At 38.5% G+C, this 14,276-nt stretch overlaps 1 protein-coding gene across 10 annotated transcripts in view; it reads right to left on the reverse strand.

Annotated features, from left to right (window-relative positions):
- KYAT3 (kynurenine aminotransferase 3) overlaps positions 1 to 14,276 on the reverse strand; it is a 496,355-nt gene that overhangs the window by 444,358 nt on the left and 37,721 nt on the right. The gene's annotated exons all lie outside the window — the stretch shown is intronic.

Genomic DNA, 14,276 nt, shown 5'->3' on the forward strand with positions numbered 1-14,276 from the left:
TGAGAATTCAGCTGATTTGTCTATTTGAACTTTGCTGCTATTAAAGAGACAAAAGACTTCCGAGAATTTAATACACTATAATGCGTTCCAGCCAATAACTTTACTTGTCTCCTTTTAACTGGAATGTTGCCCTTACCTGTTCCCTGTATTGGTACCCTCCACACAACCAACAACTGGTAGCACAGATTATTGAGAAGGGTATCTCTCATGAAGCTGACAGACTTTAGAAAAGGATTAGAAATGTACTTTTTTCCCCACAGACTATGGAGGAAGGCACTTCCTAAATTAATTAAATCAATGTTTCTAATATATGGAACCATTTAAGATAAATAACTTATTTTTAAAAATGTGCACAATGAATTAGTACGGCATACTGCTGCAATATAAGGTGATATGAGTCCAAAAAAACACAACACTGGCTCTTGAGAATGAAGTTAGTCACAGTGAGTTAATCTGTAGCATGAAAATTCCATAATTGGGAATTACGTCCTCTCCAACTCCCTTGCTGACAACACAAATAATAATTCTGTGTCAGTTGTTGATTAAAAAAGTTATCGTCCATGGGAATGAAAGTTGAAATGGATATCATCATAGGTTCTCCAGCTACGAAGACACTGTGAAAACACTGGGATCAGGCTAGGAGGAGGGAATTAATAATGCCTCTACTGATGGCTCTCTAGCATACCCATTATTATCTGTCATGTGAGCTATTTCAAAATGCTGTTCATTTTATCAACTTCCTTGACTGCACAGAAAAACAAACTAGATAAGGAACGGCTAGAAATTAAAGTACTTTCAGATTCGTTGCATATGATTGCCCAAAAAATCTACTAGACACCAACTATTTGTCCACGGTTGAGAGATATAAAAAAAAATTGTTGGTCACCATTCACGGCTTGACGACATATTTAAATTAATCAGGTTAATCTCAGTACACTGCAAGCCGGATGTTGATATGACTAAGGTTATTTAAACCCCGGAACAGAGGAAATGGAAAGTCTGGACGTAATTAATTCAGTGAACACCAGACTTCACAGATAATCATGAAGACTAAGTTACTAATAGAAAATAATAGCTCAGACTCACAGGAACAAAATCTGTCAAAATCTGCCAGATAATGAAGGGTTTACAACAGTATCCAGTAAACAAATTCAGAAAATTAATAAATCTTAAGAAACCAGGGACCTACCGGAAACACTGAAATAGCAAAACATCTTTCCCACTGTAGATATAAAACAAATCCGTCAAGGGGACTGCTAAAAACAGAAGATAACTACAGGAAACTTCCTAACGGGAAAAATGACCCTAACCCAGAAGGAATCCATATTCACTTTTAATTTTTTCAAACTGACAGAGAGGAATAAGAGCAAAAAGTGAGGTAGCCTGGAACAAGATCATCTGAAACAAAGGCAAAATTGTACAAAATAATTTACTAGTCAGGATCCAAGCCATGACATTAGCGCAAACACCTAGTCAGGCAGCTACTTTATCTAGACCCTGAACAAAGCATAACTAAACAGAAGATTCAAAATGCAAATCATAGTATCTTAATGAGCACCATTTTCTAAATAAGATGGAGGGTGACAATTTCTTCTGCTTCTTAAAACCTCTCCCAGTTGCTTTGAACTAAAAGAGAACAGCAAATGGGTTCCCACACTAACATCCCCACTATCCCGTTCACCTATACCAATATTCTCGGAAGGCACAATTCATCATCAGACATCAAGTACTGCTCTCCTGTCTTCCTGTATTTACAACATCCTGACCCCTCTCTTTGATACAAAGCCACAAGCCTATAATTCCATCTCTCTCCATTATCTAATATCACAAAGAAGCGATGAATCCCCTGAACATTGTACATATCTTTAAATTTCATAAGACCTCTCCCCTTCTGACCGCACTGAACTTTGACCCAATCACCCACTTTAATACTGGTAACGCGTCCCTTTATGTCAATTTATACACATTAGGACTCGTTTTAGGCCGATGAATCTTTTGACCCAGTGGTGACACACTGTAGAACGAGATAACTGATCAATATGTCAAGCAATATATCAATGATGTTATCAACATATATCACCACAATATACTTTACTTTAGACATTGGTTAAACTGTTGACGCAACCATGACCTTTCAGTCATGAATAATCACACCTTTATTGGAGTTTTGTGAATTTTATTCCCTATTGATTACACTCTAATAATAAGAGTATCAAAACCAAGAAGCAAAAGTTCTCTTTTCCATGGTCTATTGTCCTTGGATGTTTCAAATAATGTTGCAAAAACATATAAAACTTATACTAAAACAGCTAGCATGCAAGTGAGAAGAATTCTCACTTGCAACATAAAACAAAGAAAAGAACACATGCTGAGCCATGGCCTTTTGCGAATCAGCACACTGGAGAAACAGAAAAATATGCTTTAATATGCAAGCTATACAGCTAAGTTTTCAGCTCACGCTAATTTAAGACTTATGGATTCTAATAAACGCAATCTTCGTAGATGTTAACATATTCAATTAATCATAATGAAAGCAATTATTTCTTATAGTCGACATTAGTAGATGTGTACAATAATTTCTTCACTCTGATAAGTATGTTTAGAATACATTCAGACGAATAATACCTTAGGTCTTGTTATTTCAGCATTGGTAAATATAAGCATTTCACATCTAAAGTATGTAATATTTAAACTACGCTCTCTCAATACGTTCTGGAATCTCCACTTCTTTCACTTGATCCCACCTTTGAGACTTGTCTTGTGACTGCACAACTACTTCTTTAATCCAAGCTGAAACTAATTTTGTCCCCGGGAGCCTCCCATGCATCATCTCAAATGGCGTTTTTCCTGTGACTCCATGATCACTCTTTCTATACGCCCATATCATCTCTTTTACCATTTTCTCAACATCTTGCCCTCCACCTACTGCCATTTGAATTGTCCCTTTGGCCATCTGTTCGCCCTCTCAACCATTCCATTCCCTTGTGGTTACATAATGAAGTGCGATTGTGTTTTATTCCCAAAGAGTCCAAGAATGTGTTCATCTCAAGTGAAGTTAATTGTGTGCCATTATCCGTCATAATGATCTATGGAACTCCCTCCTCACTAAATATAACTTTCAACCTACTCTAGTGGTGATCTCTCTCATAATTCTATCAACCATTTGGTATGAACATCAATTACTACCATGGCATATCTCAAATCCATTCTCACTTTGCTAATGGGTCCAATAAAATCTGAAGACAAGGGCCCATATTTATACTTTTTTAGCGCCGCATTTGCGCCACTTGACACAATAGCGGCGCATGCTTACAAAATACAATTGTATTTTGTAAGTTTGTGTCGCTTTTGCGTCAGAAAACGACGCAAATGCGGCACTAAAAAAGTATAAATAAGGGCCAAAGTGTGCCAGTTTCCCTGGATCAGAAATTTGTCCCAAGTCAGATTGATTGCCCACTCTTAACTGCTTCTCACCTTCCTTACATATTATACATTTCTCCACCCACTCATCTATCTGGTCATACATTCCGGGCCACCACCAATCTACCCTCAACCGTTTCTTAGTTTTGATTTGTCCTAAGTGACTTTCATGTGCTGTCTTTATAAATTCAGGTCTCAAACCAGAGGGAGGAACATATTTCGATCCTCTCATTAGGACAACATCATTACAAATCGAAAATTAATCTATTATTTTGACATACAGTTTTACAGGTGTAGACACAGAGCTCTCTCTCCTATTCCCTAACAATATTAAATATTTAACTTAAAAATAGAATCTGCTTCCATTTCACTGGTCCACTCATGTTCAGTAACGGGCTAAGCTCCTTCAACATCCATCACATCCTGTACAGAATCAACTGCCCCTTCAGCTTTTCAAGCTCTGACTGTAGAACCATCCACCTCCTCCCAATCTAAGGGCATCCTAGATAAACAATCAGCCTGAGAGTTCCTCCAACCATGAATATGTTCTATAGAGTAACAATATTCTTGTAGACAAGCTGCGTGTCTTGCTAATCTCGTAGATCCTTTACCAGCACTCCCCTCCTCCACCATGAAGAAGAATTTTAACTAAGGGCTTGTGATCTGTTCTTAAAACAAACTTAGTTCCCCCCAAATATGTCCTAAAATATTCTACTCCTTTTCTCTCAATGACTGAGTAATTCCTTTCCGAGACAGTCAGCGTCCTAGAGGCAAAGCCACTGTTCTTTCTTGCTTTCCATAAATTTGTGATAAAACTGCCCCACCCCTGTGGCATTAGCATCTACTTAAAAACTGATTTCAATTTTGTATCAAATGGTGTCAAGATACCAGCATTACAAAGCTCTTTCTTTATGTGGTCAAAACATTCCTGTTGTTACTTCTCCCATACAAAATGTGTTCCTTTCTTCAATAGCAATCTCAAACATTACATCTTATCTGAAAACCTTTGAACAAATTTTTAATATTAATCAATTAGACACAAGTAAAATCTCAAATTATCCTTATCTTTAGGTACTGGAGCTAGCATTATTGCATCTAATAAATTTTCTTTAGGGTTCACACCATCCGCTGTGATACTATATCCTAAATACTCTACTTGGTCTACCAGAAAATTTAATTTATCACGACGAATGAACAGGCCAGCTTCACTTAACCTATTAAGAGCTTCCATGTTATGTTGGTGGATAGTATCACCAAAGACTAAAATATCATCCTGGAAATACAGGATGTTGTTCATTCCCTTAAAGACTTTGCTCATCAGTCTTTGAAACACACTCACTGCCGAACACAAACCAAATGGCATGCAAGTGAACTGTTATGTACCTTCCATCGTGATAAAAGCGGTTAAGGGTTTAGAATCATCATGCAGTCTGATTTGATGACATGTATTTTTCAAGTCTAATTAAGTTAAGAACTTCCTTCTGCCCAAAGCAAGTATTAATTCATTTATGTTCGGCAGTGGGTACATGTCCACCACCATATTCTGAGTTAAAGATCTAAGGTCAACACAAAACCTGTATTTTCCATCAGACTGTTCAGTCATTACTACTGGTGCTATCAACTGCAATGTTTCTATTGGTTCAATCACTCTACTAGAGAACATATCTTCCAACATTTCCTTCACTGCAGCCTGAGCCACCAAAGGTATTCTTCGTACTTTATGTTGTACCAGTATGGCATCCGGTTTAAGCACTATCTTATGAGTACATCATTCCAAATATCCCAAGTTTTCCCGAGATACTTCCTGTGCTTCTTCTAAAATGTCAGACAATGCAATGTCCTTGACCACCATTACTTGATTGTGTGCCCTTGAGTTCACCACTATGTTGAGGTCATATTGATGCATCCAACCCAAAATCGGTGGACCATCTTTTGCCACATGCTTCGCCCATATTTATCTTCCCTCAAATTCTATTGTGACTTCCATGTATCCTACTAACTCATTTCTTTCCCCCTGATACCCTCCTGGATTGATATATTTTGGAGACAACTTTACATTGGGCCAATGTTTAGTAAACATTTCCCTGGGAATAATCAAATACATAGAATCCAAGTCTATCACAATTTCTACAGTTTTCCCATTGATCATAAACTTTGTCCCTGTTCAGTTTCTGTACTTTCGACACAAAGTATTTGTGATTTTGTTATGATTTTACAACTTCGTCTATTGTGGCTATTCTGCTTCTGTTCTCATGTTTGCAAACAACTGCAAAATATCACATTCGTCCACATTTTCTATAGATTTTATTTATGGCTAAACAATTGCAATACTCCCCAGTGTGAAATCTACTACCACACCGATAACATGACTTTGGCTGTTGTTTGGATTGTGGCGTGCTGCTGCTAGATTTTATTACTGCTCCAACTTCTGAAGTAATTTTTTCTCCAATAGTGCCAACACCATTGCTTCCTTTTTCCATTTTTTTCATGCACAGTTCAGATTGCTCCACAACTTCAGCAATATCAATGGGATCTTTAAGCAAAGGATTTTTGCTCGCCCAGAGTCGTTCTTGAATTTTCTTGCTCTTACAATGTACTATGAGTTGGTCACGAAACAACTCATCAGTCATTACACCAAATATACATTTCAAACATAATTCCCTAAATTGTGAGACAAAGTCATTAATGGCCTCCACCTCACTCTGAGTGGGTGTAAAATGTATACCGGTTCATTACTATGTTTATATCTTTAGCGAATCTCACCCCTACCCGTTTCTTTGCTTCCACATAAACATCATCAATAGGGTCACCATTAGGTGCTGTTGCCAAAGGTAAGTATTTAAAAATCCGTTGGCCTCCCTTCCCTAAGGCATTTATTAGCAGGGCTTTCTTTCTAGAAGCATTAAGTTCTTGTCCCATTGCTTCTAAATAGGTCTCAAACATGCATACCCAATCTTCCAATTCAATTGAGAATAGTCCTTGTTCAGGAAGAAACATTGGAGAAGCATTGATGACACTAAAATATTGCATTTTTTCTTATAATATATGTATATATATTTTTATGTTGTGTAGTGATGTAGTGAAAATAAGTAAGTTTGACCACTGACTTTGTGTTTCACCACTGTGCATATTAGTTGTTCAATGTTCACCAGTTGCAGAATACATTTTGTATTCAGTTTAGCTGCCTATTGGCTTTATCGTGGCGTTAGACATTGCAGTTGAGACATTGCAGATGAGCTGTGTTTTTACACATGGTAAACTAAGCTTGTGTTTTTCATATTTTCTCTTACCGAACACGATAGCATGATAAGGAAGCACATATTTTGTGTTTTTCTTATGTGCAGGGAAGAAGTTGGCCTTGGAAGAATGAGCCTTGAAATCCTGGCCAATTTTCAACATTGTTTCTTCCAATTGTGACCTACAGTAGCCAGCATGTTTTGAATATTTACATCTGAGAGGGAAGGGCCTTTCAGAAGGCTTTTTCCCATGATTATTTAAGCTATAAAAAGGTGTCCATGGGCAGCAGAGAGGGGAATTTCCGAGACCTCAGTCAGGATTGGACGTCAAATGCCTGACATTTTCCAGGGAGGGTGGAAATCTCTTTCTTGCAGTTGAACAGGGGTCAATAACTTGCTGGCATGAGAAAGATGAAGAGCATCGGCAGGCCCTACGGTGATGAATTTTGACTTTATTCTTTGCTTTGCAATTATGCTATAATAATCACATATATTTGCTGTGTACATTGCAGTTGAGAATCACTGATATATTTTCCTTTCATTGCTGTGACTATTTTTAAATGTGTGCCTCCGACCTACTAATCTCCCTTTTCAGGAACCTCATGGTGAAGTAATAATAACTTTCTTTTTTTAAACTAAGAAGTGCATTCCAGAGATTTTTGTCAGCTCTGTCATTAGTGAAAGCAAAACATTTTGATGTAGTTGTTAGTATGAAAAAGGAGTTGGAGATTGGAAGTGCACGATTTAAAAGTGTACAGTTTTTTTGGGGGTTTAGAGAATTAAAAGGAACACCGCAAACCATGTTTGAAAATGCATGTGAAGTTAAACTGCCCTATGGTGTTGTGACAAACATGTTTTCTTTTTTATCAGGACTTTAAGTTTTAGGATGGGTGCTTGGATAAAACTAAAGTGTTTTCATATTTAGGAAAGGTGCTTTTTGACCAGAATGATGTCCCTTCTGGAGAGTTTGGATACTTTTGTCTGCTTGCAGAAAAATGCATGAGAGATGTAAACAGTTAGATCATGAAAATGAGAATTTACGTGAGCAAATTAGCCAGAACAAATTATTGCAAGATAAAGCTGAATTTTACCAAGCTGTTACAGGAGAATCTGGCTTTTCACATTCCAGTAATGAGGAGGTTAAAAAAGGTGGGGGCCAGTGTGAGCCTCATGAGCAGAGCGTAGTTCACTGTGCGCAGAGCAGCCCACAATTTTTGGAAGGAGTTGAAGTGCATTCTTTAAAAGATTACACTGAGCAAGAAGTTGACGATGTTACCAGTATATTCAGACCACTTTTAGAGTATGATGTGTATAATTAATTCAGATAAGACAGAGGTACGGTCGCAAAATGTGCAGATTCTGGGAATTCAGCGGAATCCAGAACATAGAGAGATGTTGTTACAGGTAAAACAAAAGATTTTAGAGTTTGCTACTATTTGCACTAAGCAAGAGACACAGAGTTTCATGAAATTGTTTGATTTTTGCAAACAGTATAGCCGTCATCTGAGTAAATTCTTAACCCTTTAGTACAAAGTAACTAGGAAAAAACATGAGTTTGAATGGAGTGAGGAGATTTGATTTGGCAAATGAAATAATTCAACAGACTTCAGATTTGTGCGCAGTGCAAGAGGGAAACATTGAGTTACATGTAAATGTTCAAGGACAATATGCAAACTGGATTGAGACTCCTTATGAAGATTGCAGATTATCTGCAGGTACTTGTATAAATCTGAAGCAATATTGGTGATTATGTGCTTCAAAATGTAATGCGTACAAAAAACTGAACTTTGTTTATTTACTGTGCAACGTTACAAAACATTTCTCCGAGACATAATTTAGTAAAAGTTTGTTGATGCACTGCAATATTTAAAAGAAAAAAGAAGGGGAAAATCAGTGTAAAGTGATAATGGACAATATCAAAATATTTAGGGGCCCAATTCTTAACAAAAGCACAAAAGTTCCTCCAAAGGGCATATGTCCTTGGTGTATTTTTAACATTTCATTTGATAAAACGATATGCACACAAGGTTCCATAATATAAATCCATACATGTCATTAACACAATATTAGATCATAACAAATATACACAAGTCTGATTAGTATAACATTCCGAAAAGATACAACATATGTTGTGCATATGTTATGCTATAATTCACCCACAGTGGGGTTAGACTAACATCGTTACTGAGAAAATGCGTAAAAACCAAACTAATAATCGTAAAAACAGTTCAAACAGTAACACAACAGTACAGCGGAAGAGGTAATCTACGGATTTAAAACCAGGAGGGTAACTGTGTGGGATGACTGGGAGGCTTTTGAAACCAGTTCAAGGCATAGCTCTAGTACTTCGTTTGTTAATGGGATAAAGGTGTACCATGGAGTAAACAATCAGCCTTTTTAATATGTTTCTTGAGGTTTGTCCTTTTCTTCCAGGCAACATGTGGTAGCCTTCAATCACCTACTTTGCAGGCATCGGCTAATATCACATTTCAAGCTCAGTCAATTACTGGCATTGCCATCAGAATGTTAGCCCAAGCTTGGGCAACGTTTCGTTGTGTAATGCTTCTTCTAACCTCTTTTTGTAACACACTTTTCTCACACTCTGCCCATCTATTAACTTCATAGCAACATTTTCAGGTCTTAGGTGATTCAAGCTCTCCCAGCTCAAAGGTATCTGCCTTTTGGCAAGGATAAGCACCAAACGACTAATCTACTTTAAACCTCTTCAGTCTGGTGGATGCTAATCTCTTGATATTTAATGCTAGTTAGCGCCAACTGAAGTCTTTCTCACCGGTGTTCTCAGGGTCTTTCATTTGCGAGAAGTTAATGCACAAGATATCCATTTGACTTTCAGCCCAGGTAGCTCTCTGAAGGTTCCAGTGTGGACATTTCTCCCTGTACATCGGTGTCCTCTCCTTGCACATATATGAGCATGCCATCGCACAGAGTGAAATACATAGGATGCCTTCCCTGTCCAGAATAACCTGTACATCTGTTTCCTTCCTCCGCATATATATGAGTTTTCCATCAGCATACAGTTAAATACATAGTTTGTCTTTCCTGACCCAAATACCCTGAGAGAAATTACCTTGTGTGATAGTACGGAACAGGGGCACCACTGCAGTGGCAAATAATACAGGACAAAGGGGGCATTCCTGTCTCACACCCCTCTCGATCATGCAAGTATTTTATATTAGAACCCCTCTTCTAATCCAGGCTAAAGAAGTAATGTACAGCAGTTTAGTCAATAAAAAAAAAAAATCTATGACCCAGACCCATTTTTGTCATTACCACATACACGGACGCCTACTTGAGGGAGACAAAGGCCATTTCAATATCTATAGCAAGCATCAAATCTTTGGTATAATCTACTAGCTCCTGATGGACGACCAGCACCATTCTCCTGACATCACTCATTGTGCTGTGCCTGTGAATAAATCCAGTCTGATCTGGGTGGATCAGCCCACTAATTTTAGGCAGAAGCCTATTTACTAGTATTTTTCTCAATATATTTTAATCAACGTTAAGAATCAACAGAGGCCTGTAGGATGCAACATGGGCAGGGCCATTTCCCTTTTGGGGAGGGAGACGATAATCTCTTCTCTGATGGTGTGGGAAAGGCTATCCGTCCACGCGCCTCATTAAATAAATCTGTAATTTGGGGGCTACCGTATCCACAAATGCCATGTAAAACTCCAGGGGCAACCCATCAGATCCAGATAACCTGCCCCTGGACATCTGTTTAATGGCGGCCTAGTAGGGCCGGACTGGGACCCAAAGAAACCCTGGCACATTTTATGTTAGACCACCCTCCGTAAGGTGCATGGCAAGTGAGCCTGACCACTACAATGGTGGGTTTTTTTGGGGGGAGGGGGGGTTTCTCCCCCGGAAATTTGGAGAACAAAAAGCCAAAATGGTGCACTCTACAGAAAGCTTTTCATTATATAGTTAACTGTATTAGTTTTGAAACATAGCAAATCATTACCTTACAATACACCAGGATACGACAAACTCTGCTGGGGCTCTTCAATGCTTCCCTCATTATAACCCTCCAACAGCCTCTCATCGCTCCATAGCTCCTCTCTCACATGTATTTCATTTGTTTTATAGCAGCTCTCAAACCAGTGTAGGGTGTCAGAGCACTCTACACCATGCACACATACAGAGACAATTAATCATACATGTGTAAAACTGTGTACAGAAAATGTTAAATAAGACAAAGAGGACTACGGGGAATAGAATTCACATGTCATCCATACTGGTAGGCATTCTGTAGAAATGCTTGGTCTAGAGAAGAACAAGCTCAGGATTCAGACCATAACACACTAGTTATGGTTCACTTTTCTAATAAGAATGTTTTCTACCAATACAAACCCACATTCGCAACTCTAGGATGATGAAAGAATGGGAAAAACATAACTTTCTAATCTGTACTGTGCAGTTTGCATACAGCCTTTGATGGCAGTTCATAGCCCCTGTGATAGATTACAATCATGAGTTATGAACTGAACAGTAACAAAATAATAGTTGTGACAAAAGCAGTAACCCGCCGAGTTATACCTACAAAATACTTTTCTGTGATCTGCGTGGTTCACATTCATTGCAACTGATATATTAACCCTCTGCACCATCTTAGCTGAGTCAAAACTGGCACTAGACAAAACTCTGATCTGTCTCCAGCAGGTTATCTTGACACTTTTATTGCTGCCTGAAAACTGTTGGATATACTAGGAACTCTGCAGCAGGTGCCCTAAAAACTGCTGCACTGCTACAAAAAACTGGCCACCAGTAACAAAATAACCCCCCCATCCTTCCAGCCTCTTGGGGAAATGCCCGATGCCCAGTACGGTCAGTCCGGCCTTGCTGCCCAGACTTCCTGTGCTAAATTTCTGAGCCCTGCCTCTCTGCATCATCCTGGGAAGTACGACAGAGATGGCATTAGAAATATAGTCTTGCATCCCCAATGTACAACTGTTGTTTCTTAACTGAGACAAAGTATCATAATCTATTTCAAATACTTCATTTATTACTGCAAGTGCAGCAACACATCTGTACTATCCCTAATGCCCAGTGTGGGGGTGTTGTTCTTAACAAGACTAACGAGCCATGGTCAGAGTCTTCTGGCCATGTCTCTTATGTCACGCATCCTGGAAAAATAAAATTTATAATCATAGCCCTTCAAACTCTATGAGTACCAACAGGTGTGCCCTCGCTTCACGGAGCTGCTCACCAACCTCTGGTTTACATATAAATTCCCTTTCCAGGCTATTTAGCAGTGCTTCATGTACACCAATGATTGCTTAGCTGCTATACATTGCCTCTTGACCACGACTTTGAGTGCTTCCCATTCTACCAGGGGTATCAAGGCAGTACCCTCAATTTCAGTAAAGTAATTACATATTACCCAAGTTCTGATCTGAACAATGGGTCCTCCAAGGGTCCTATATTGAGTTTCCATGTTGGAATGACTGCTTGTGGGCTATATCATGCAAATGTGGGTAGAATAGGGTTTGGGCATGCGGGGGTGGTATCAACTATCAAATGCCATTCCTATATTCATCAAGACAAATATGAAGTATTTAAAATAAATTTTAAACAGCAATTTCTCCTAGGAAGGCATATATGTTAAAGTGAATAAAGGGAATTTGCTGTGTCTACTTAACATAAGAACAGATTGCTAAGGCTTTGAAAAAATTGACAACAATGAACTTACAAGAGTAGAATTTCTTTTGAATTTTATTAAGCATGGGGCAAAGCGTTAACAAACAACCAGTGTAACACTGAAGGATCAACATTATCCTATAAAAATGGGACCATAAACTAACTTAGGGTATCAGTTAAAAAAGGTCAAGATAAGATACCAAACAATTGTTTAAAAATAACTGCAATAAACAATTGTCAAATGAAATGTAAGGGCAACCAATGGAATACAGAAGCCACTTGCCAGCAAGCAGGGTTGGAAGTATTGCCTACTGCTTGGTACTGGATTAGCATGGGTCAGAAATATTCCAAACCTGCTTGTGCTGACTTTCCTTGAGCAATAGAAAGGCTGATTTTTCAAAGTAGAGTGTCAGAACTGGGCCGAGGATTTATGTATGCAAACAACTCACTACATGATTGACACCCCAGCAATGAACTACAAGTCGCAGAAGGGCACAAATTCTTGTATAGTCTCGAGAGAGTGCAGCCATTTTGGATAACAGCACATCGTTTCATTTGTGGCCCTGGGGTCTCTGTTAAGCAATAATGATACAATGATGCTACAGACAGGACCGTGCTATCTGGATTTTGCATTTCCTATGTCAAGAGCCATTTGTTTTCCTACTTATTTATATTGAAGGATACCAGGAATAGAGAGAGGCATTTAAGAAAGTTGTGTTATTGGTGGAAACAAACTGTGAGCTATTTTATGAACATATATAAAACTAGGAATTGTTATATTTACCAAGCTCTCTCCTATGAGGGAACAGAAAGGATTCTTGGCCTGGACTTTGTTGCTCATTCTATATAGAAGTATAAGTTATTAAACTTCTAGTATCTACCAATCAAATTGCTAAGACTGGGGAACAGCAGACTATAAATAATGCTGGCTATCTTGCAGTTCTACAAGAGTCATGTAGAAACTATAACTCTTCTTCCACAGAGCACATAGCGACAAAGCTGGAGGCTGTTAATCACGTCACAGGGAGAAATGTACTTAACATATAATTGGTGAACTTATTCTCTGTAGTTTTGGCCTTCAGGAATTACAAGTTCCACATCAAAGTACAGAGAGTTGGTTATGCACATATTGGTAAGGCATAGCCATTAACTATAGCAGTGAAGCATAGAACCTTCTATGGATAGTTTCTTATGATATCTCTTTGACTTTTAGCTACCAGCTGCATCCTGCAGAGTTGATTAACAAAGTAACAAGCCAGAGTGGTGGAATCCAGTACCCTTCTTTGTCCCCTTATCAGTTTTCTGTTACTATCACTAGCCCCCATATTCCAGTGTATGTGAGCATTGGTGGAGGAGGTGAGAGACGGACAAGTGCATCGATCTAGTTGGATTCCAAGCACAAGTGAATGCATCCTTACACCACTTTGAAGTGGGTGGTGTCTTTATATCAAATGGTCTGCAAAAGCTCAGGATATACTGAGACCCAAGAGCACAAAAGTGAAGGCATGGAAATAATTAGGTTTTCACTGTGACAAACAAAAAGGAGTGTGCCAAGTGATGGTTTAAACACTTACAAAGGTACATTGTTAAGGTGTGAGGGGGAAAAACCCAAGAACTGGTGACAACTATCGTAGTGCTTGAGAGTATGCTTTCAAAAGCTTAAAAATTGTGAAAAAAATATTTATGCTTGCAGATGTTTACTTTGACCCTAGTTTTGTAAATAAAACATGTTGGCATGCATGGAATGGCTATTTAAATACTTAAAGTAATGGACTAGGGTTAATTATACTTTGAACATCATTTGTTTCCATGTAATGAGGAGTCTAGTTGATTGCTTACTGAGGGTCCTTAAGTTCAAAAACAAAATCACAACAGCAACGACAAAATAAAAAGGCCTGACTAAATGGGGTGTGCTGTATTATTTGACAGGTTCGATTGTGATAGGCCTGTCCAATATAC

This window comes from Pleurodeles waltl, chromosome 4_2 (genome assembly GCF_031143425.1).
Source record: "Pleurodeles waltl isolate 20211129_DDA chromosome 4_2, aPleWal1.hap1.20221129, whole genome shotgun sequence".
NCBI classification, from domain to species: Eukaryota; Metazoa; Chordata; class Amphibia; order Caudata; family Salamandridae; genus Pleurodeles; species Pleurodeles waltl.